This window comes from Neophocaena asiaeorientalis, unplaced genomic scaffold (genome assembly GCF_003031525.2).
Source record: "Neophocaena asiaeorientalis asiaeorientalis breed wild unplaced genomic scaffold, Neophocaena_asiaeorientalis_V1.1 scaffold484, whole genome shotgun sequence".
Taxonomy (NCBI): domain Eukaryota; kingdom Metazoa; phylum Chordata; class Mammalia; order Artiodactyla; family Phocoenidae; genus Neophocaena; species Neophocaena asiaeorientalis.
Genome location: NW_020171830.1, coordinates 422,482 through 445,033, shown reverse-complemented (window position 1 = coordinate 445,033; position 22,552 = coordinate 422,482). Strand labels below are relative to the sequence as shown.

General features: G+C 41.7%; 1 protein-coding gene and 2 long non-coding RNA genes across 4 annotated transcripts in view; 1 reads left to right on the top strand and 2 right to left on the bottom strand.

Moving 5' to 3' along the window:
• LRMDA (leucine rich melanocyte differentiation associated) overlaps positions 1-22,552 on the top strand; it is a 1,082,484-nt gene that overhangs the window by 812,929 nt on the left and 247,003 nt on the right. The window lies entirely within an intron of this gene.
• On the bottom strand, positions 970-5,355 carry LOC112396691 (uncharacterized). Its single transcript, XR_003002623.1, has 2 exons — positions 5,122-5,355; positions 970-1,453 (listed from the first exon to the last, which is right to left on the bottom strand). It is a non-coding gene; the product is annotated as an uncharacterized LOC112396691 (long non-coding RNA).
• Positions 13,762-15,219, bottom strand: LOC112396684 (uncharacterized). The gene is made up of 2 exons (XR_003002621.1): positions 15,094-15,219; positions 13,762-14,844 (listed from the first exon to the last, which is right to left on the bottom strand). It is a non-coding gene; the product is annotated as an uncharacterized LOC112396684 (long non-coding RNA).

Below are 22,552 nucleotides of genomic sequence, written 5' to 3'. Positions count from 1 at the left end.
TCGTAACCCTACAAGGAGGCTGTGTCAGTCTGTCCCACCTGACAGAGCCTTAAATCCTCCCAATGCGGTTTTTACTATTGTTTTTACTAAAGAAAGCAAGCATCCTGATTTTGGGGGTGTGGAAGTTGGGGGACACTGATAAACAGGTCTTTGCCCTTATTGTCTTCTCCCATGATAATGAACCCATCACCAGCACAGGAATTTAATGCCATGATTTTTCCAAGAGCCATCCAGTCCCATTGCAGCCCTGCCTGAAAATATAAATACACTTCCTAGGGACAGATTTGCATTTTTTGGTGAAAGAAATTCATATATATGGCAAAGATGCCTCTGTAATTATCGAAAATTTATTTCTGTCCCCAGATGTCAGCAGTCAAATTCGACATAAATATATTTTGTGTAAATCTGTCGGCAGCTGGTCTCCATTCAGGTTTCTGGAGATATTAGCCTGTCTTTGAGTTTATGACAAAGTTAAAAATTATTCATTAAACTGACCTGCAGTATATTCAGTAACTGGAAAATTGCCTTGCAGTTCTATTTGGTTTGTAGATGTGATCACAAGTAAATTTTTAACTTAATTAATTGGCCGTTTCTGTTGACAAGAAATTTATGTGGTAATAATTTGCTCGAAATAGATGCCGACTGTAGGAAATGAGATATCCATCATAGGCTTGTGTTCCACCAGCTGCACAGTGGCTATTATGAAAGTATTTCAGCCTGCGCCGACCCCAGTGTTTGTGCAGTCAAGATTATATATACCCACGATCCATAGCCTGCCAGAGAGGCGCTGGTGGAGGTCTATGATAACAAAGACTTTGTGATTTATGGCTTGCTGTGAAAGCAGAGCTTGATGAGATTAAACAATTTCATAGCACAAGTGTTTCTCAAGACCTGATTTGTAGTTGCACGCTGATGGTAAATCACATTTATATATCTGCAAGCGTGCTCAGCAGAGGACTGCAATTACAGTTTAAGACAGCTACTTTTTATTTAATTTTTATCCTGGTTTTGTCTCTTTTATATCCCCTTCGTCTGCAAACCATTCACCTTCACAAGTCCTTTCTTGGTTAGAAGGCCAAAGATTGGAGTCAATGATGTTCTTCTTGTCTTTGCGCCAGCTTGGGAGAGAGACCAGGAGGACTGCAGAGCAGCACAGACTGGTTCAAACTGGCTTTGACTGGTGTGTGCTCTTTGTTCAATCCTTTGTCCAGAGAGAAATCTGTTTCCTGTTTTCCCTCCGAGTGCAGCTGATACTTGAACTTCTTAGTGCACAGCTTGAGTAAGAGGGGCCTTCCTCATCCTGGGATGTAGGTTGACTCTGAGTACATGATGTGCACGGGGGATGAGAATTAAACTGATTTAGGAAGCTCCACTTCAAGGTGGCGGGATACCTCCGGGGCGTACAGCTGGTCCCCTTGAATGTGCAGTGCAGAATTGTGTCTCCCCTGAAAACCTGTGAGGAATAAACTAATCAGTTTATTTAACCAGTTTATTGGTTATGTGCTGTGGACACATCTCTGCTCTAAGTACTAGTTAGTATAGCAATCTCTGCCCTCAGGCAGTTTATAATCTACACGTGGTACTTACCAAAAGAAGCACAAACTAGAAGTGGCAAGACTTCACATGATAACCTGGAATGGGTGGTACACACACTGCTGGCGGGCAGAGGGGAGAGGAGAGAGTGGACTCGCAGCTGGGAAGGCAGAGAAGGGGAGTAAAATACGTGCCCAAAGGATAAGCTGGATTTCAAGTAGGAGCATTCTGGGAATTTCAGTGATCTAATCTGCACTAAATGGAAGTCTCCAAAATACCCAGCCATGGGTTCAAGTACAGGCTGAGTGGCTAGCGATTTAATAATTATAATAGCAACGTAATGTAAAACTTTTGATGAATGCTTACTATATGCCACAATAAGTGCTTTGTATGTATCATCTTGTTAGTCCTCATCATAAACTTAGAAAGTGAGGGCTGTTGTGTTCCCCATTTTGACATTGAGGAAACTGAGGTTTAGAGAGGTTAAGTAACCTGACCACGTTCATCTAGATGTTGAGTTGAGCTGGTTCTGAAACCTTGGTGTATGTATTTCATCCCACAGTCTATATTCTTAACTACTGTGTTTCACTGGTTTTAGATAAGGAACATGAATATTATTAAGGAAACGATACCACTGAGCAGTTATCATACGCTCAAGATAATTCTTTTTTCCTCCAAAATTTAGGATACAGGTATCCCCCACTTTTTGAAAATTCACTTTATGTCATTTTGTTTTTAAAACACCTGCATTAATACCTGTTTCCGCTAACTGAAAGAAATCCAAAGAGGATTTTTGCTTTCAGGGGAAATGGCGAAAGCACAAATAATGTTCATTCTTGGCTTTGCGGTTGGCAGTTGCAGAGGCAGTGCACACCCTGAGCAGAAAATGGCCCCGCCAAGCTCCTTCCCCGGGAACTACACTCAGCATCTCAGCATCATGCCACCAGAGCTTTGAACTGTGTCTGTGAGCATCTCTGCTTCGTCTCCATTTATTCTGTGCATCCTTTAGCAAAATGTGCCCTAAGGGAATTACTTTTTTGCTTTACACCATTTTGGTTTATGAAAGGTTTCATAGGAACGCTCTGCTTACGGATAGTGGGGGAAACCTGTATTGTATTTGGTCTTTGTGGTGGGCTGAGTCACGCCCATGCAAGTATGTGCACATTCTAATCCCCAGAGCCTGTGATTGTTACTTTATGTGGCAAAGCGACTTTGCAGATGTGATTAAGTTATGGATCCTGTGATGGGGATATTAAGTTGGATGATCTCGGTGGGTCTGATGTAAACACAATGGTCCTTATAAGACGGAGCAAGTGGTGTCAGTCAGAGGAGGAAGTGGTGTGGTAAAGGCAGCAGAGATTAGAGCGATGTGCTTTGAATATGGAGGAAGGGGATATAGGACAAGGAACACAGCACTTAGACAGGAAGCCATGAGAAGGTTAAAAAGGCAAGAAAATGGCTTCTCCCCTCAGAGGTGCCAGAGGAGGAACCAGCCTTGCTGACACCTCACTTTCACCCCTATAGGATTCATTTCAGATTTGGTGACTTCTAGAACTTTAAGGCAACAGACTCGTGTTGTTTAAGTGACTAAGTCTGTGGTAACTTGTTACAGTAGCAACAGGAAACTAATACAGTCTTGGACAAATTCCAACCAGCTCTACAGAGAGTTTAACCCTGACTTTAATGAAATACTGTTTCATTTTCTGTTAACTTGTTTAAGGTAGGGGTACCTTTTGATTTCTCTATTCTTCCCCTTCTTCTCTTTTTGTATCCAGAAGGACAGTGATTATTCGTTTCATTCATGCCTGAATTTCCAATGCTTAGCGTGGTACCAGGCATATAGTAGGTGCTCATAAATATTTACTAAATTAGTAAATGAGATTACCTCATCTATGTCCAGGATATAGGTATTCAGTCTGTCTAGAATCTAGTTTTCTGTACAGCCTAACCTGCTGAAGGTGTAACTTGTCTTTATGAAGTCACAAAGGGAATAATGAGGGACCTTGTTTATGGTTGTCTGCAAATTTGGAATATATCAGTGTAGTGAGGGGAGCAGTAAGATGCCTAGAAAAGCCAAGACTGGCTTAAGAATCTCTAGTAAGTCAATGTGAGTGGTTAATTGGGCCAAAAATTTTTTAAAAATAGGTGAACCTTTATCTTCATAACAGAAAAGTAAGAGAGCTTAATGAAAAGCATATGGACTCTGCTTCCATCCCTGTGTTGGCTTTTGTCTTTTACTTGATAGTTAGGTTAGGTAGTGGTTTCTATTTGTTTATTATTCCCGGTTTTATGCCCCTGAGGGTCTTTTAGCTGGAGACTTATGGGCATGGTCCTGCCTACTGAGTACAGATGTTAAACTCACCAATGAAGCTCTTTATGAGGGGGTGAGCCAGTTCAGTGTCTCTGGCCTGGATTCCAGAGACCTGGTTTAAAAATCTTGGGAAAGCTGAGAGCTTCGTTTGTCACTCTAGGGTACTAGTGGATTAGCCTCCCAATAAAGGTTAATTGAGGTGGATGGACCTAGAGTCTGTCATACAGAGTGAAGTAAGTCAGAAAGAGAAAAACAAATACCGTATGCTAACACATATATATGGAATCTAAAAAAAAAATGGTCATGAAGAACCTAGGGGCAAGACAGGAATAAAGACGCAGACCTACTAGAGAATGGACTTGAGGACACGGGGAGGGAGAGGGTAAGCTGGGAAAAAGTGAGAGAGTGGCATGGACATATATACACTACCAAACGTAAAATAGATAGCTAGTGGGAAGCAGCTGCATAGCACAGGGAGATCAGCTTGGTGCTTTATCAGCACCTGGAGGGGTGGGATAGGGAGGGTGGGAGGGAGACGCAAGAGGGAAGAGATATAGGGACATATGTATATGTATAATTGATTCACTTTGTTACATAGGAGAAACTAACACACCATTGTAAACCAATTATACTCCAATAAAGATGTTTAAAAAAAGAAGGAAAACACATGTTTCACACGATCCTAACCCATGTACTTCTATGCAGCCCCTTTTATCTCTGCCTATTTAGTCCTCCCATCTTTAAATACAGAGCTCAAAATCAACATTCTTCTTTAAAAGGCAAATACTGTATGACCCCACTTCTCTGAGCGATCTAAAATAGTCAAATTCACAGAAACAGAAAGTACAGTGGTGGTTACCAGAGGCCTGGAGGAGGGGAAAAGGGGGAGCTGTCCTTTAGTAGGTGCAGGGTTTCTGTTTGGCAGGACAGACAGTCCTAGAGAGCTGTTCACAATAATGTGAGTATGCTTAATGCTACTGACTGTGCACTTAAAAATAGCGAAGATGGTAAATTTTATGCTTTTTCCACCACAATTAAAAAATAAACAACATTGTAAATCAACTATACGCCAATAACATTTAAACCAATAAGTAAAAACTAAAAAAAAAAGTTTACTGAATTTAATTTTCTGTTTTAAGTGTTATGCATTTTAAAGTTCTCCCCAGTGCTAGAGTCCCTCTTGAAAAGGCAGTAAATTCATATTATTAAGCTACCAAATGTAATTCAGTTCAAATAAGCATATTTGGCAATCTTTATTCTGGATATGTGGGACTGACCTTGTGTTAAGAGTAAATCATTTCATCCCAGACAAGGTCTGTTTGGAGTTAATTGGGGAAGCAGCGTAGATGTGCAGTAGGTCACTTGAAGCTTTTTATTCTCTTTCTGGTCCTCATTCAAAGAGTCACCGTGGCATACATTTTCTCATGCTAGTTCTTCCATCTTTTTATAAATTTCAGTATTTGATACAGTCTGGAAGGTGAAAAAGACAATGAACATCTTCCCACTGGAGATTCTTTATCAGATTCCCTGCTTCATCATATTATTTTAGAATGGCTAATTTGTTAGCTCCAGCACTAAAAAGACAGTGTGGGAGAGGAGAGAGCACATTGGTCTGGGGAATCAGATGATCTGGGCTCTAACCCCTGCCTGTCCATTAACCAGCCCACTGACCTTGGGCATTTCTTGTCTTTGAGCCTCAAGTTTTTCCACAGTTTTTAAATGTGAGGGTTGAAAGAGAACAGGAGTTTTCAGACCACATTCTAAGAGGTCAAAATATGTGAGTTTCTTGGCAGCTCTGCTGAGAGACCAGAATGAGAGTGGTTTGAACAGCAGTTGAGGGTGAGACCAGCCAAGGGCCTCAGGCCCTCATCCTTCCCTTTTGTCCAAAGTAAGTAGTTTGCTTCAGCAGCAGTGACCCCCCCAGCACACAGGTGGACTTGACTTTCTTCATTCATGTACTTTTAGCTTTAGCTCCTTAATCTCTATCCAAGGACTAGATCACATTTTATCTTTCCAGGAACTCTCGCCCAGCCATTCTAGTTTCCACAAAGATATTTTCCTGAATTCTTTGAGAACCTAGTTGGGATCAAAAATGTTCCCACTATACAACACAGTGTATTGTACCATGCATTATAGATTTAGTTGTCTTAATCTAACTCAACACTAAGCTCTCTGAGGACAGAGATCCTGCAATTCTTTGGTATCTTCTGAAGCGGTAGATGTGTAACAAAAATAACAGAAGTATTTATTATAATTAAATAATAACTGTGCCAGCCTACCCCTGATAGGAAAGGCAATGCATTCTCAGTAAGCAGAAATAAAGTGTGTTTTGTTTTGGTCCAGTTTTAGTGTTGTGTTCATAAACATTCTCTGGCGACACCATTGTTAGTTCATTTCCAAGGGAGGAGAAATCCTTGCTAAAAATTGACACTCTGCTCTCTGAGCCTTGTAAAAAGACCATCACATAAACAAATCTCTTCTGGAGGAAGCCCAACCACAGTCAATCTTGCCAGATCTCCTATGAACTTTGATTCCATTTGAATCTCCTTGCTGTGGTGGAATAAATGGTTTGGGATTAGTTTGGCATTAGAAAGGGGAGAAACACCCAGAAAACAAGCCTTGAATCAGGACTGGTTCAGAGACCTCAGCCTCTTGGTTTAATTTCCAGTTCATTCATTAGGGGAGACTTCTTCATGAACTCTTAAAAAAATCTGTGACCAGATTTGCAACTCTCCCTCCCCATACTGTAACTACAACCTAAGAAGATACTCTGGCTCGGGAATCTCGGGGTTGAGGTAAAGGTATGTTGTGTAGTAGATATTCTTGGAAAATCCTTTGAAATGTATAAAGCCAGATTCAATCAGGAAAGACAATATCTGCGAGCCTCTATGAAAATCAAATGAAGCCATGTTCTCTGCCCACGAGGCTCTCTTTCAAGAGTAAGCTTCCTCCAGCAAAGAGGCAGTTACTGACACAAACAAATATAAATGATAGTTAATAAGATGGACATTCACTAAGAGTGTATTCAATGACTGAATGAATAATTTACTTATGATTTGCCCAAGCTAAGGGAAAGAGGGTGCTATGGTGGGAAGATGGAGGTGGGATGTTGGACTCACATAAACTTAAAGACATTCACAGGATCTTTCTTTAAAAACGGTAGAACTTGGCCTCTGTAGCACTGAAGAGGATGTTTCTGCAGCTTTCCTTAACAGAGGGTATTTTGGAGAAAAGAAAAGTTGCGACGCAGACTTGACTAAATTGTTTTCCATTCCCCTACTTTTAATACGTACAGACAGAAAAATAGACGGTCTCTTTCTGACGGCCTAAGTCATACCTGCCAAATCATCAGAGCGGCAGACTCGGCCTAGGAGAATGTTGAGGTCGCCTTCTTTCATGATTGTTTCCAAAGTATTTTTTTTTTCTTTTTTCAAGACCTCCTTCTTACTGTTTATAATGCAGAAAAGATTTAAAGGGCTCCACAGAAACAGAGCATTTACCTTATTTTACGTGGTGTTACAAGGAAGGAGATTTCCGGTCCGTGTAAGAACAATTTTCTGATAGAGCACGGTGTGTCATCTCCCTGTTACAGAGTATATTTGGACAGATATGGCCTGGCGTTTTTAGGAAGTGTTGGACCTGGTGTCTTGCAATTCTTTCAATCTACTGAAAATCTGGTGTTTATTTTTCCGAAGTGTCTCATGACTGACCAAGTAGATGAATAATTGCCCCTATGAATTGATCTTTAGTTACTCTCTTTAACACTGATCCTTTTGGAGCATCTGATGGGACCACATTATTGATCTCATATCCTCAGTTTTGAGAAAGGTTGTTCCCCAAAACCAGGACAATCTAGAAAGGAACATGGGAAATTACATTGACTGTTTCTGAGAGAAGAATTTTGGAGGGGAATATTTACATCAGGTTCTCTGATGCCTGTACCACTTTCACTTTTCTGGTCCTAATAAAATTTTTTAAAATTCTTAGGACAAAATTAAATCGTATCCATTATTAATTGTATTTATTGTTAACTGCATGTATTGTTAACTGTATGGATGTATCTATTGTTAACTGTTAACTCCTAACTGTACGTTAACACATACCTCTCCCTGCCCACTTTGGCAGAATGACTTGCCAATGTATGTAGCAGAATCACACACATACCTGTAGAGTGTCCTAAATACCCACAAACTTGCTAATTACTTGTTATAATCTCCTTAATGGGCCTAATCCTTCATGTGAGTCAGCTGGTATAGATTTAAGTTAGGTACGTTAACCCTAGAACACATTTCCCCAAATACTTAAATCTGAAAAGGAATTTGCTTCCTTGGTAAGACTTGGTTGAAAAGCATGGATTTGCGAGCAAGACTGAACTATTTATATCATTGATACTTATGACCATCTTATAAGTGGTTGTGAAATTTAGGTTTCTCTTCTGTCTGCATGAAATGGTCATCTGGGACTCTGTCCTGTATTCTGGTATTGGTGGTTAGAGGGACTGTTGCTTTTTCAAGGAAGCTGCCATACTTCTTCTAAGGGGGTGCTACACCTTCAAGTTGGAGACATGCTTTGCACATTCAGTACGTGGTGAAAAAGTATGAGAGAGGAGTTGACATTGAGATGGTTGTGGGTGTGTGTGACATGAAAAAAGAGTCATGAGCTACTTTTCTAGTTTTAGACATAAATTAATATTGGACTCTAATTAAAACCTTTCAGTTAGCTCAAAGAAGAGTGGGTACCGTGACATTTTAGAAGATGGTTTCAAAATTATGGATTTGGGGGTTCTTTTCTTTTATTCTTTAGGCTGGTCCTCTAAAAATGAAGCAAGGATTTATTTTTTCCTCAAGGAGAAGCAAATGAGTGTTATTACAAAATGAATCTAAAGTCTTTCTCTGCCTCAGGAGGGATGCAACATTCACAATTTCCACTTAGGTGTCTGCTTTCTCCACCATCCTCCCTCCAGGTCTTTTGCTGTTGGGTCCCCTCAAAACTAACATATGCACTTCATCTTTAACTTCAGACAATCAGAGTCACAGTCAACTGGGATACTGTGATGAACAATGTACATTTTATACACACGGTGTCATAATAATTTAAAATGTCATCTTAATCTATTTATGATCTTCTAATGACTGAAGTGTTTTACAGTTTGGGGGATATTTTATAACTGAAGTTTTAATGGCTGACTCACTAACACCTGGCTGTCTGGAATGCTTTTCTTTCTCCCAGTTAGGCATTTAAGTGTGTTTCTGGAAGGCCCAAGGGGTGGAATGTGACATGCAAGCTCTTAAAAGGAGGAAAATTAGTTCTTGATACCTTAATGATCAGTCAGGTAAAGGTTTGCATACTTAGATTAATGCTCTTAAGTGGAATAGCTTGATTAAGACGCTTGGTAGGTATTTATTTTTCCTTTAAACATCCTTCTATATGAGATTACAGAGGGAAATACTGCCCAACCCTTTAAAAAAAATCTTAGATTTTGCACAAGTAAGAGTTTTTCATGTTCTAACTCTCTCTGTCATTGACTTCTCTATCCTTCATTGGTTTCCAAGACAATCAAGTAACTTCTTTATTGAGAGTTTACTATGTATTCTTTCTTTTACTGGGCTAAGATACATATACAAATGCATACCTGTTGACATACAGGTTCTTGTCCCTGGATGAGCATACAGTTGCTTAAAGAAGACCAGAAGTATATGCGTGAGAATGTCAGTGAACCGTACAAGCCATTGTGTAATTAAGCCCATAGCAGGCCCCTGGTGGATGTTTACTAATGACGATAGTGGCACTAAATTATCTGGCACAGGCCAGGAGAGGTCAATACAAGGTTGCCCAGCAGCTTGCATTAAGCAGTCACGGAGATAAGGCTACATTTTAGTTCTTCCTATTTGTGCAACACATATATACAGGCTTCAAGTGCCCTGCCCCATGTAATTTCCATAGTAATCATGGAAGGAATTAACGCTTATATTTATATCCACCGTTTTTCTGAAGAAGAAACGAAGGCTCAGAGCCATAAAATGACTTGCCAACCAAGCTCACATAGCTGGGGAGGTGGGAGTGCAGATTCTGGAACCCAGTCTTCAGGATGCTATCTGCTTTTTTCCCCATATTGCTTCCAGGTTCAGGGTTCCTAGCCGAGTAGCTTAGGGTCAAATTGTTGCCTATTTATAATAGATAATTTGCCTGAAATGTCGCTGGATGTGCAGTATCTCTGCTCATGTTATAGCTGGGGATATAACGGCCAATCTGTGTACATTTGTTTCCAATGAAGATTGACTAGACTGATGAAATAATGATAGGCTTCACTTTCATTTTTATCAACTAATGGCATTCCTGGTGACAAGTCCCCATGATATTCTTCTGTGACTCCTGCTTTCTAGGTAGATTGGACTGATGTTCCTCACACAGTCCTGCTTTGACTGACATCAGAAAGCCTTTTGTGACAATTGCCTTGTGGGTTCACCATTGGACACTTAATATAGAGAAGTTCCATACCCTGTCCCCACGGGGCATTAAGATGGCACAGACATTACTAAACATGGTTGCTTCACCTCTTTGAATGAAAGTCCATCGAAAACATTGGAAACCAGAGAATTGGGACTGCTGTGCTTGCAAATTTGCAGAAAGGGAAAACAGACTGTGTTTTTATCACTGTGTATCTTTAGGCAAATATGTTCATCTGTCTCCCTAGCTCTGTGTCTGTGAAATGAGAGCATAATGCTTGCCGTCTGTTTTTTTTGTGGGATTGGTGAGACGACCAAAAAAGGTAATTTTGTTGAAACATTTAGAAAAGGATTATACAAAGGGGGTCTCCTGTTTGTATTGATGTCATTTCAGACTTTACTCCTAAATATCTTCTCAGTGGTACCATATAGGTGATTATAGGTGATTTGGCCTATGTTGGTGGCATCATAATTTAGCTTTTACAAGATTCTTTGAGTTTCAACAAGCATGTGGTTTGGCTCTTCAAGTTCAGGCTCTAGGGAGATAGTTATTAGGGGTTAGGGGTCTTTGTAATTAGTCAAATTAATGAGCCGATGGCCGCATGTGGCAGGGTCACCTATGATTTCTGCAGACATTGTAGAAGATTTCCCATGTCACCTTATCGCTTAGATACATGATTCCAGCTGGCGTGTGAAAAGTGATCAAGTGACCATCTACCCCTCATTTATCTCTGAGAAGTAACTTGTCACTCACTCATGTCATTCGCTCATGATTAGATAGTTCACATTCATGTTCTCTGTTATTGGGCATGGTAGCCATCCTTCAGCCAGACTGCTACATTTGGGGGTTGTTCTGGTTTTTGTTCTTAATAAAGATCCTTTGCGCTTCTGCAGTAAATACACCTTAGTCTAGGAGAGTTCACAAGCATGGGTGGGTGTTCTGCTGTCAGTTGTTCAGATGTTTGCTCATCAATCCATGTAGCAATCTCTTGGGGGGAGAAACTTACTCTAAACCCAGTATCAAGCTCTTGGGCCAAAGACCCAGGTGAACTCTGTTTCTTTTGTGTTCATCTTTCCAAGAGCTATAGGTTAACTTGGATAATCCTCAGTTTCTCTTTTTAAATTTCTTGATGAAACTGAGAGAGCTCATACTGGAAATTCTTCGGTTTGTTAATTGCTCCAGACCTCATACACATAGCTCTTAGGAAAAAAAGAAAGTAGCATTGCTCATCTAAGTGTTTACCTTTATACTAGTGAAGTCACCTCTTGGTATCTGTCTTTACCCTTCCCAAAGAACTTATAAAATGTTTTATCTGCTTGCCTAAGCCTTAGGCTTTATCCGTATATTTTAGCCTCAGACTTTAATTTGTCCCTGTCCCTGACCTGGTGAACATTCTTATCAATAACTTGTGAGGAGCTAGAAAGAGGCCTTGCTTGTTAACTTTCAAAATACAAAGTTAGGGAGGTCAGGACATACCAGAGGTTTTAGATCATAGTTCTAAGTGGTCTCAGCAAGCTAAAACATTGCCTGACACCTACGAGACAAAATTTAATATAGAACTGTAAGTTCGAAGTCCAGCTTTCTATTTTAAAAAATCAATTATAGGAGTATGTGCTTGAAAGGTCTAGCTTGGTAGTGTTTCACATCAAAAGCATTGGGATATTTTACTTGACTAAGATTTGATGTGTACCACACCATGGGATATAGCTTGGAAAGGTATTGCCAATTTGGGTGTAATGGAGGCTTTGGATCCTAATTTTCCAAAGTGAATGTCTTCTTGAGTTCTGCACAGTTCACACACCATCTAGAGGACTACATTCCGTTCAGGGTTTCATGTTTTAAGAACAACAGGACAACTAATGGAGAGGGACCACGAGATGGACCAGGCTGTTGAGTGTTATGTAAATACTTGGCCTAGAATAGACGAGATTAGGGTGACACATAGAATCTTCTTTCCGGTAGTTGAAGCAGTATCACGTGGATGAGTGTTGCTCTAAGGACAAAGCTCGGACCTTCGGGTTAATGGTACAGGGAAGGAAGTTCTGGTACAATGTAAAAAGGAACTTTTAATAAGGGATCTTAGTAAACAGAATGAAGGGCTGCCTTGCACAGAAGTGCATGCTGAGTGTAGTGGAAGGGCTGAGACCAGAGCAGGAGGGCCATTTTAGCGAGGGGGTGTCGACGAGACACCTATAACCTTGTGGGAAAATGGACAGGCCAGCCTCACAGCAAGGATCCTTTCTGACTCCGATTCACTGTTGTGCTGAGAATTTCAAGGTTTGCTCAAGAATTTTCAGGCATTCCCTTGTTTATATTCAGTTGGTCACTCAGAATTCTAAGTTAAGAAATCGCATGGTCACCAACTTGGATACCAAGCAGAGTTTGATTTTCTAAAGTTTGAGCAATCTTTCAGTGTCTTCTTGGACACTGCCCCCTCTGTGGTCATGCCCTCTGCTTTCCTTCTACAGTGGTGGGACGGATATGCACGGGTCAATTCCACCTCTCCTCCCTTGTACCCCTTAAAGGGCTTATAGCCAAAAACGCTAACAGAAATAATAGCATCCTTATTGTCTCTCACCCCCTCCCTTTGCTTAAGCCATCTGTGCCCCTCAGTCCCCACCTTCAGATTCACTCTTGACTCTTAGTCTTCTCCTTGCACTTACTTAAACCTTACCCTTCTTCCAAAGTACAGCTCAATCCCATTTTCTTCCTAAACTCCTCTCTTTGTTAACCTTCACTCGTGTCTTTTCTTCAGGCCCCTATATATCTTAGGAATTACCCAGTATAGTGCTTAATCGTTCTCAGATTTTCACGTCTCTTAATTTTTTCTCCCCCTCTCCGTGGTATATAATTTGAGATCAGGGGCTTAGCCTTACTTAGTACTCTGTTAATACTTGTTATTGACTTACTGATTGGACTGCAGATATGATCACAAAAGAGAGCCCACCGGCTAGAAAGGATTGCACCTTGACTCTGGTTTCATTAGTACAAGGTCAAAACTAACCAATTTATTTAAGTACCAGAAGTATACAGTGCTGTATGAATCCTATTAATGTGTCAAAAAGCTACTAGTTTACTTATTACGATGACATCCTTTTAACCCTACCCGCCCCTTGTCCTTCCTGCGTGGGGCTCAGACTGCACATTTGGAGGAGGTTCCTAGAAGGTTGTACAGCAAAGCCATAGGCTAGAGTTCCACTCCTGCAGGTTCATTCAGATGGTAAGAGAATTTTTTCCCCAAGTCACTGGTTTCCCTTTGCTGCAAAGTGTGTTCCAAGATTAATCTCCAGTTTAGAGATATTCAAGGGGTTAACTTTGACTCCTTCACCAAACCCAACTGTTTAATGTTTTTAATGGCGTAATGTGTTAATAGCCATACAGCTGCTGTTTCTCAGCTTCTTCCTTTATTGAGTTAGGCACCATTTAGGAGGCTGAGTTCAAATTGTAAACGAATTATTTTTGCATATGGGTCAATGGAAATGTAATAAAGTTTATTAAAACTGTATATTGGACCGAGGAGTGCTGTTTCCTCTCATGGATATAAACCAACCTCATTAGGCCAACCCATATTAACTGAATCATGGGGAAGAAAACATTTCTTGTCATTTAAGGAATATTTTGGTTCAACAGATGGTGACTAGCAGTTTTTCTTACTTGTGAATTTATTTGCGTATGCATACATGAACGATACCTAGAGATCCTCTAACCCGTCCTGCTTATTTCAGTGCCTAGTATGGTTTCCTGGCATGAAGTAGGAACTCAATAGAGTTGTCAAACGAGGGAGTGCAGTCTCGGGTGCAAAGGTGTGGAGAGCTGTGTTAAGAGTCATGCAGTTGGTGACGGGCAGAACCACCGCAGAGCGGGGAGCTCTTAGCCCAGTGTTCTTATCACTCCACTGAACTGCCCTCCATTGATTCATTGCCTGTGAAATGTCTTAAATGTTCCACAGATACCTTCTGCTTGTTCTCATGGCAATCTCAGTTTATGTTGCAATAAATGTTATCTTCATCCCAACTGATTGACGAGTTCTTAAAATAACAGCATTACCAAGGTTCCCACTCAGATTGTAAATCACCAATACTCCACTCTTTGGAAAGCATTCGGATGGTCAGCCAGTATTTCAGATGTAGCTCAGGTGGCCCAGTTGCACTTGGAGGTATTTGAAGGGCCTTTTACGAGACAAGAGTTCAGTGTTGGTTATTGGAGACCTCGAAGCAGGATGCGGGTGATCTGTGATAGAAGACCCAGACTCCACGACATGAATATTCCTCTGTAGATTTGGAATGAAACCAGGAGAGAACTAAGGTGGGCCTGCTTTACTGGCCCTGAGTGACAGCAGTTGGGAGGAGCAACCCTTTTGGATAGCAGAACAAGTGTGGAGATGTTCATTCCAGCTTCCTTGTGTCAGATTCACTGGCAAGTAGGAGGCAGTTCTCTTTGGCTGTGGCTGGAACCATTCTGTCTGTCTGGGGGCCTCTTGTTTCTGTCATCCTTCCTGGAAAGTGGAAGGCAGGACTATAGGCAGCTGGTTAGGACTGGAGCCCTGGTGACTTCTGAAAGTTATAACAAATGGAAGTCATTATCACCATTGCCCCCCTTTACCTTTGTGCTACTTGAGGCAGAAAATGATTTTTTTTTTTCTCCCCCAGTTTGTTTTGGAGTCTTTCATCCAGAGAGAAAGGGATTAGCCTATGGCTACAATAGAGCTTTCAGGGCCTTTTGGCGTGCTGCAGATGTTTACTTATCCAGGTACAAATAGGTAAAAGCACATAGTTAAAGCTCCCAGCTGCAAGGTCACTTACCTTTTTAAAATTCAGCCGCATGTGCCGATGGAAGGCGAGGGCTTGCTGGTATGAGCCATTAACTGCCTGTCGTACGTAACCTCGCCTTGTCTTACACACAGCTGCGTGCGAGCGGCTGGTGCCTGCAGCCAGCCCACCATGCATGCCTTGCGAGCAACAAAAGCAGTTTAACTTGTGATCGCTGATCATATGATCCACTTACAGGGTGCAGGCTCAGTCAAGTAGAACTGGTAAATCATTAAAAATGCGCCTCGGCGCTGTGCCTGCGGAGGAAAACATCCTGCTAACATCCCCCCAACTCCACCCCCAACCCCCAACCAGTTAGCCACGTGGGGAAGGAGCTGGTACTAGCGGTACTAGCTGCGTGTTGGAGGAATCCCACGTCGCTGTAGCCTAACGTGGTGGTGGGAGATTGTCAACTGCTTGCAAGCAGCATGGGAGCGGAAGACAGGAAGACAGAGACCATCTGAAACGGTTGCCATCCTCTCCCCTTGTCCTCATTAACTCGACCTACGCGAAGTGCCCTCTGTGTGTCAGGCTGGGTCCTGGGGCCTAAGTTACAAAAATGGGAGAAGAAATGGACTCTGGCTTAGGAGACTCACAGTGCCAAGAACTCAATTCACCGCCAAGCGCTTTGACACAGGCATCTGCCAAGCAAGCGCCAGGCAGCCCTTAGAGGTCCGGGGAAGCCAAAGAGGAGGTGATGCTTGAGTTGGACCTTGAAGGATGTGTAGAATTTCGTCAAGGAGACATCTGCTAGAGGGAGCAGCTTGAGCCGTGCTATAATGCCTTACTTTCTAGAATGCTTTCCTCTATGAAAAACACATTTCTACTCAATTTCTTAAAAGCCGTCAAAAATTGTTCTGTGACTCCATGGTGGAGGGTCCAATGAGTCTTCCCTTCTCATCTCCTTCTTGTATTGCTATCTAATTGCTTCTGGCCTCAAGTTATCCAACTATATCAGAAATCTTCTGGGAAGACACCCTATCTCCATAATGTTCTTGATTTTCCTTATAGCTCCAGAAATTTTGGGAGTGTATTGTTCCTAGGCAACCCTCCTTTTGTTTTCTAATCAGTCAGAGAAAAGCCAAAGCCAAATTGCCATAGAATAGGCAATGGGACTTAGAATGTACCAGATAAATGTTCCTCCTACATACATACCAGAATGTCTGCTGTTGAAGGAAGGGAGAGGGAAGAGCCTTTTATGAGCATGTGCGCCATATGTGTTATATACATTATGTGTGTCCATATGTTCTGAGATATTCCAGTCTCTCAGGAGTCCTGCGGTTCGCATGGTTGATACAACCTTAAAAAATGACTTGGACCTCAAGAGGCCCTGGAGAGTAGATTTAATAATGTATTCATTCCTGTAGATGTGAGGCTGTGCCATTTTAGTTCATCCGGGTACTCCATCTGTTATCTTCCAAGTAATCAAGTAATTGCAGCCTTTAAATAGCTTCTGTTTGTCTTTCGAAGGGGTTAACCCAGGCCTAGAAGCCTGCCATATCGCCGCTAAACATTGGGAAGAGGACATTTATAGGATCTGTGCTCCTTTCCTTTTTCTAACTTGGTCTACTTGTACAGTGGTTATTTACAATGTCTCTGAACCATCCCTTCCTTTGGTGGAAACCTTCCCTGCAAAGACAGCTGTTCCTAAAGAATAACTTTCTGATTCCCCTCAGGACCATTGTCTGGGGGCCAAAATTCACTAAATACAGAATTGGAGGAATTCCTTGAATCATGGCTCTTGAATCTGGTGTCCTATTCTAAAATACTATAAGAGTGGCCCTTTGGCTGGTTGTGGGGATGAATGGTCTCGACCTTTAGAAGGATGTCCATCTCCATAGTATAAAGAAACAGAGACCTGGAACTCAAGCTTTATAGGATTACGAGTCATCAGGCTTTATAGGATTACGAGTCAGATAAAGTGGGTCAGTTTACTCAGCTTCCCGTTTACATCTACATAAAGAAAATAATACTTCTCATCTCCTCCCACCCCCAACTCAACCTGCAAAGAAATGAGAGAAACTCTAAATCTATTTAAAAACCAGGAGGAGGAGTTATAGCATATTTGGTGTGAAAGGTCTATTATTATCTCTTCCTAGTACAGAGGTGGTATTTAGTGGCAGAATTGAGAATAAATAAATGTGTGTTTTCATTAAAAACTGATATATGACTAATGATATGCCTATGAACATTTTTTGTTTGGTGGTATTTTAAGAGTTGTGAATTTTTATAATTACAAATAGACTGTGATGGATAAACAGCAAGGTCCTACTATATAGCACAGGGAACTATATTCAATAACCTGTCATAAACCATAGTGGAAAAGAATATGAAAAAGAACACACACACACACACACACACACACACACACACACACACACATACATATATTTGAATCAGTTTGCTGTACAGCAGAAACTAACACAACATTGTAAATCAACTATTCTTCAAAAAAAATAAATTTAACAAATTAGACTATGAGATCCATGATCATCACATATGGGGTGCCACGCATAAGGGGAGAGACTTGTTTTGTTTTGAAATCTAGAAAAGTCATACAGCTACTTATGCAGGCACTCAGGCTGATGGCACAAAATTTAAACTCAGGCTATCATGACAGAAGAATAGAGAGAGTGCAGCGCGTAAGTGGGGAGGCATTTTAGAACGTTAGGATATTATTATCATGGATCTTGGCAGGAAAGCAGGCAGGAAGGCTGTGTTTTACCCTGGGCAAGTCATCAATTCTTGGGAAAGGCACTTGGCTTCTTTTTCTCATCTGTCTAATAGGGATGTTAATATCTTTCCAGCTTACTTCACTTGTGGAAATCAAATGCTGTACCAGGTACTCTGGCTTCCTCCTTGTCCAGATGAAATCTCTTCCATCGTTCAGCCACTCCGCTATTTTGTTTGGACTCCTTCTCGGAGCACTTGCTGCAATCCCTCCTGTTACTGCAGTTGTTGACTTATCGTATTCACTCCCACTTGACTGTAAGCTGCTTCAAGTCACAGCATGGTTTGCTCCTCTCAGGATGGTGCAAAGAACTGGTGCTTGAGTCAGGCTGTCTTGGGAATACAGAATCAGAGTGGAACCCCAGGGACTCTTGTTTTCTCAGTGAGACCACTGTGGATGTATCCATCTCCTCCATAGAGTTGTTCTGGGAATTAAATAAAATGGCCTGTGTGAGTGTGCCTAGTACATACTAGATGCTCAGGAAACAATGGCATCTTTCCTTCCTTTCTTTGAACATAGTGGCAACTTAATACATGTTCTGGACCAATTTATTGTAAAATTTGAAGATGAGATGGAAATCCATACTTTTTTTCTTGTTAACATGTTCAGGAGAAAGATGGCCCTGTGCTTAGAGTTATATTGAATTTTTTTTTAATTACAGCTTTAAGTGTTGATATCAAGTATTATCGAGGTTTGCAGAAGACATAATGCAAACTTTATTAAGTTATTATCCTTGTCAGTGAAATGAGTGCATTTTTTCTAATCGGTATCTTCTGCAGTTACAAACAACAAGGAAATAACTCTTGCTGGTTACAGGAAACAGCTTATAAATTTTTACATACATGTGAGAGGAATCACTTGAAATCCTAAACTGCCAAGAGGAATAATTAGGAGCCACAGAACAGATCTTGGTAATGTGACAGCAGCTTCTAAAACATCCCACAGGATACAGAAGCGCAAGCTGGCTTGACCTATATCTTTAATAATACAGACCATTGCCCTTGGATTGAATCTAAAGGGTAGGACCAAGCGCTTGCTTCATCATGTTTTAGGAAATATTGCCAAAGTTTATTTATGAATTCTCCACACAATGGCCTCTTGCTTTGATTATGAACCGACAGAGCTCCCTAAGTAGCAATTCAGCATGCAAAATTAAAAGCAAAAAAATCCCAAAACCAAAAACAAAAAACCCAAACACAACCACCGCAGAACATAATTTCTTATATTCTGTCATGCTTGGCAAAAAGTATTATGTAAGTCCCAACTTAGACAAATGGCTATGTTAACAGTAGAAATAACCTTTTGTTTAATTAGAAAATAGGAGCTATGTGGGACAATAAAAATGGTTACTGCTGCCCTCCATCACCGTTTAATAAATATGATTGCACTAGAGATAATGGTAAGTGTTATTTATTTGTGCAATATCACAGACTTGGTAATTGTTCATGGTGTTGATAGTTATCCTGTGTGGGGGTCAGAGTAGTTTCAGAATTTGTTTCCTTTGATCCAAGAAAAGAAAATAGCAAGTTGTTGACATAAAATGCCCCTGGCTTCCCTAGGCCAGAATAATGTCTCTGCATATTTTGAGCCCCTCTGTTGCAAGGGCGAAATCTCTCTGGTGGTGTCTGGTGCATACTGAAAACTGGTAGGTTATTTTGAACTGGCTCTTTTTTTTTTTTTTCCAGAGCACCCTCAGGTCCTCATGGAACATACTTCTCTGCAATGCCATTTCATGTTCAGTTCATATTTCCCAGCATAACTAAATTTAGTAGGTTTGCTAGAGGGAAGAAATGGGGCAAAGTTTATCACCTGAGGATGTGTTCATGGGAAGAGGAAAATCTCCCTGGTATTCCCTCTTGAGAACCAGCATATGGGATGAAGATCAGACAGAATTTCACAGCATCTGTTTTGGTCCCTTCCCGGGGGGTGGTGGGGAGAAAAGGCTGGAGGTGTTGGCCAGATTTCAGGGTCAGTTCCATTCTGTGTTTTACTATGAAAACCCGAGTTGGGTAGACTGGACGTGTATTTTGGGTCATCAGGCTAGATTTATTTCATCGCACATGGCAGTTCACACTTGGTTTCTTTTTTTTTTGGGGGGAGGGGGTTCTGTTTTCTTTCGTGTTTTGTTTGCTGGGGTAGATGCTCCATTTCCTGCCTTTTAGAAAAAATGGTTGTGGTTTGTGATGTTGGATGATTTATTATTATGGCGACTTAAGGATTTTTCACTCTTGACTTTGGCGAATGTGAGATATTTCCTCAGACGCCTGAGCTAGCGTTCGACTCTTTTTATAACAGAGAAATCCACAACAATGAGATGTGGCCCAAATTTGTATAGGAGTGTTTGTGCAATCGCCTATTTCTGTGGATCCTAATAATGCTTTCTAGAAGGTTTCCACAGACTACCTTTATAAAAATATAAACGGTGTGTCAAAAAGAAAACACAACACGACAAAACCCCTTTCTTCACACAATTTATTTTAAGCTTCAGAATCCCTGAAAATCCCCAGTCTCCTTTTTGCAGTCTGGTTCCCACTCTACAACCCCTCATCTCCCCCGAAAGAAAGAAAAAGGCATTTCTTCCAGGGACGGATAAGTTGTGGGCCGGTGCTTGGCAACAGCATTCCTGTGCTTTAAGTAGCTGCAAGCCCCCCTCACTGAACTCTTTGATGTGACTGTCAGGGCAGATTTATTTTGTTTTAGCACATTGTCTGCTTGTCCAGATGTATCAGGAGATAAAAAGGAGTCATGTTTACACTCCTCCCTTGTTTTTTTTTTTTTTTCTTTTTTTTTTTTGGAGATGTAATTAAATCGTGTTTTTGATGAGTCTTGGGGAGCTCCAGTTGAAGAAACAGGAATTGGCTGGAGTCAAGGGAAAGGGGAAAACTCACCAGGCAGAATGAGCACCTGATTTGGTCAGAAAATAAAGCAGAAGGACCAGCTGGCTTGGTGCTGTGAAGCTGGAGGTTTTGTTCTGTTCTTTCCTTCCACTTCTGTGGACGTTCAAGCAAGAGGAGGGGAGATAGCCCTCCAGTGCTCACCTTCTAGTGCTTTCTATAAAACCTTTCAGTCTGTAGTAGTCTTTCTTTCTTGCTGTTCACAGGCACATACAGAGGGCTTTAACTCTCTCCTTCTTCCCTTCCTCCCTCCCTCCCTCCCTCCCTTCCTTCTTTCTTTCCTTCCTTCCTTGCTTTCCCTTTCTCTCCCTGTCTCTCCGCCTGTCCCTCTCTCTCTCACTTACTGGGTAGTAAGTCTGTGGTAGATAGCTGCCACTTTAAACCTAATAAAACTGTTGAACTCCAGTGATCTTGAATAAACAGTTCTCCATTGGTCTGGGTGAGTAGAATTCCCTCGGAGAGGGATTGCCACATCTTATTTTCATTGTTTTGTTTCTTTTGGTTATCAGGGGGGTTTTTTGTTTTGTTTTTTAATGCTCACATTTAGTAACACCACCCTGAGCTCTATTAACGACCCGCAGTGAGCAGTGACAAGCAGGGCGCCAACATTTAGGACTGCTGAGGCCCTGCCCTCAGCGGCTCTAATCCGCAGCTCTGAAGCACTCCATTTGCATCCCAAATAGGTTACACCGCAGCACCCCCTTCTGCCGATGGAGCCCTGTGACAGGCGGCCACACTACAACTCAGTTTTCTCTCCTCATGACAGCCCCTTAGGACCCTCAGGCAGCTTTCTCTGGCCTTCCCAGCCCTTTCCTGCGAGCCCTGGAGGAGCCAGAAGGACAGTGATCCCGGAGGCTCCCCTGCACTCCTGGGGTCAAACCCGTGTCGTGTCTTTATTCGGATTAAACATTGTATTACTCATTCATTAGGGGAAAAGGAAAAAAGAATCATTAATTGAAGGACAGAGACAGGTATAACAAAAGGAAAGCTGAGAAAGCTGGTGCTACCTGGGATCATTCGTGGCCAGGCACCCTCCAGCGCGGGCCCCAAATCTTTGACTGATGTCACTTGAGTACATCGTGGAAACTGCAGGTTTCCCATCTGTAGGGCCAGCCTGAAGTACAGGAAAGAGGTTCCCTTTGTGTGTTTAAAACTGCCTTTGGATGACTCCTTTTGCATAAGCCTACCTTGTAACTTAAAGTCCTTTCACGGATGGGGAATCATCAGGGCTCTGCTTGAAATGCACATGGGAAATTATGGTGGCATTGGGGGCACTGTGGGTACCATCTTTTTCCACTTTTAGGAGCTCTGTTTGTGGGGGGGAGGCCACTTCGGAGGGCAGTGTAGAGGGTGACTTAGTCTGGGAAGATGTGTGCTGTTGTTACCCTCAGCTCTTGGAGCCTGGGGAATGCTGTTTGTTCAGGGTTTTTAATTCATTTATTTCACCATCTAAGTGTTGATTGAGAAACTGCCTCGAGCCAGACTTTTAGGAGGTGAGGAATTCTGCCCTCAAGACGCGAACTGTTTAGGAACATCACTCAAATGTGCTAATAAGTTATAATTACAAACTATGATATGTCCCCCAAAAGAAATATTGGGTCCTTGGAGGTATGTGTAAAGGCGATGTCAGAGAAATCTTTTTGACGTAGTGATGCATGAGTTGATAGTTGAAAGGTAAGAGGGTTAACTAGGCAAAAAATCTTGGTGGGAAGAGGTTAGGAAGAAAGACCAGGCTTGTGCAAAGACTGTGGGTAGAATGGGGCCTAGCACACTGAAGGAACAGGAAGAAGGTCACAGTGGGAGAGGATGAAGGGAGGGATGGGGCTGG